Here is a 2,516-nt window from a genome sequence, read left to right as displayed (position 1 = left end):
GGCGGACGTTGCAATCACGTTGGTTGATACGTTCACAAAAGCGGTGAATCAATGGAATCAGCTAAGCACGGGAGGGTACGGAGATAGCACGTGTTACGGGCCCCTGGACTCGACGTTCTCAAAGGAGCAACAAGCCATTTTAGACGTTTTGGCGACGTGCACGAATGATTGCGTTTTAGATGGACCACAATTTTGCCACTTTGCGAGGGCACCAATTTCGATGCTCCTCACGAACGAGGGGACGTCTACTCTACGATTGATGAAGACCATTTCAAGTGCACAGCTTAACGCAAGGACGAAAGGCAAGGATTTTTGTCAATCACAGTCTCTTTAATTAATGGTTCTTATGCTTACAATGTGCTTATTCGATATGAAAGGTATGTCAGTCTCCTTGTAAGAATGAATGTTTTATCAGACGAACGGCGAAGGGCTTTTAGTGCCTGGCATTTGCTAACTTGGCAACTCCGTCTCTGAGCTGCTGCTTCCGACGCTGGCCGTGTTTATTTAATGAAATTGCGACGCGGGACAAGCGTGGGAAAGCGTTGCTGCTTGAGCTGTGGCTTTCCGCCTGGCATTTTACTTGCGTCGTTGTTTTCGTCGTCGTCGGATGAAGTTGGATGGGTGTGGCAAGTGTAACGGGGTGTATCGTTACATGAAATTAGCACTTAAAGGTTGTTAATTAATATATTATCCGAAAGGTAGATAATATTTGGAGGATATTACTTTATATAGTAATGTCCTGAATTCTTATCCATATAAAGGTATAGACAATTATGTCTATTTATTCCGCAGACTAATTAGCTGTAGAAGTAATCAAAGAGAGTTACGAGATAAGATAGATAAGAATTCATTTACATGTTTAGTATTAGTTTATAGTTAAGTCAGCATTTACACAGATAGATGAAAAGACGCTTAACTATATTAATACAGTTTTCATTTTACACTCTTAAGCTTACTTGCCTTAAGAGAAGTCTTTTTCTATACGTACAGTGTACGTCACCTAACGAGAGGCACCACTCACATCTGAAGCAGTGTGAAGTGGACTTGTACTGAAACAGTACAAGTCGCAGTGCCCCGTTACACCTGGTAGCACTTTGTAGTCCGTCCAAGGACCACACTTCCCACATTTAACATGGACATGTTAGATGGTAGTGGGAATACGCATCACGTTTCCCCTGAAAGCTACTCCTTTCTAAGTGATATAGAAAGGAGTGCGGTCGAACGGATGAGTTCGACTGTAGGGAACAATGCCATCTTGGCCATGCTGTCCGGTTTGGACAGAGATGCCCTCCAATCAGCCATCGCCAAGTTCAAGCAAAATAAACTTGACGAGATGAAGGAAAAAGTAGCCTTGCTGAATCAGCAAGGCTCTCAACAGGCGGAACTGTTGAGATTACAACAGGTACAGACCCCTGTACCTGAGTTGACGCAAACGCGTCGTCCCGAAACTCTAAAGATTGACATCTCTAAGTATGAAGGAGTCAAAGAAGACTCCCTTTTAAGATAAATTGTCAAATTAGACGATGCCATAAGGGCACGTCACATCCTCGACGAGCAAATGTAAATCGCATTCGCTCAATCAAATCTGGCAGGTCGTGCCAAAACTTGGGCGTCGGGTCTTAAGATGCGCGACCCATACGTCTTTGAGTCGCTAGAGGCTTTTAAAACCCGACTCAAACAGACATTTGAGCCACCAAGAATTGAGTTCAGAGCTCATACAGAGCTTCTAAAACTTAAGCAAGGCAAGCGTGATGTGCACGCAAATGCCCAGCACATACGACTCTTAGAAAGTTGTATAACAAATAACCCAGTCCATGAGCACACGTTGATTACGGTGTTCATGCAAGGTTTTACGGATGGTCCCGTAAAGACCCAACTCTTCCGTTTAAAACTGGATACGCTTGAAGAAGCAATATCCGTAGCGGATCAGGAGGACTTTAGCTTGAGACAGGCTCAAGCAAGTTCGTCATCATATCGTCCACCAAGACGACACGAATTAGGAGGTCCAGAACCCATGGACCTTTCTTACGTCGAAAGCGAGAGACCTCGCTTTTCGAACAATAAGCGATCGCAGAAATGCCATCGCTGCCAAAAATTGGGACATTACGCTCATGAGTGTAGTGCCCCACGTCCAGCACCGAAAGGTACTGAACGTAATTTTGGACCGTATGCCAAAAAGGGCAACGGTCGCGGATCCGACGTTGTTGCGAAATCGCAACAGCGAGGCGGACCGCCAAAAAATGGACGGGGTCAGTAGGGGCGCAACGCCCTACTGATCCAGCAACCTCAAGAGAATTTGCAAATCTCTTGACAAAAGTTGCTCCAGACACACAATCATTATGTGTCTCTGCACCTGGTGATGAGGTATCCCTCATCACCTTGAAGTTGAAAGTGACAAATGATTTGTCACTTAAAGCCCTAGTGGACTGCGGAGCGTCGAATAACTTTATTCGTCGCCAGTCACTAGAGGGTAGTAGGCTCAAATATATTGAGCGCGACATCCCTCCAACGAGGAT

The sequence above is a fragment of the Bremia lactucae genome, linkage group LG1, assembly GCF_004359215.1.
Source record: "Bremia lactucae strain SF5 linkage group LG1, whole genome shotgun sequence".
NCBI classification, from domain to species: domain Eukaryota; phylum Oomycota; class Peronosporomycetes; order Peronosporales; family Peronosporaceae; genus Bremia; species Bremia lactucae.
Note: the sequence above shows the minus strand (reverse complement) of the source record.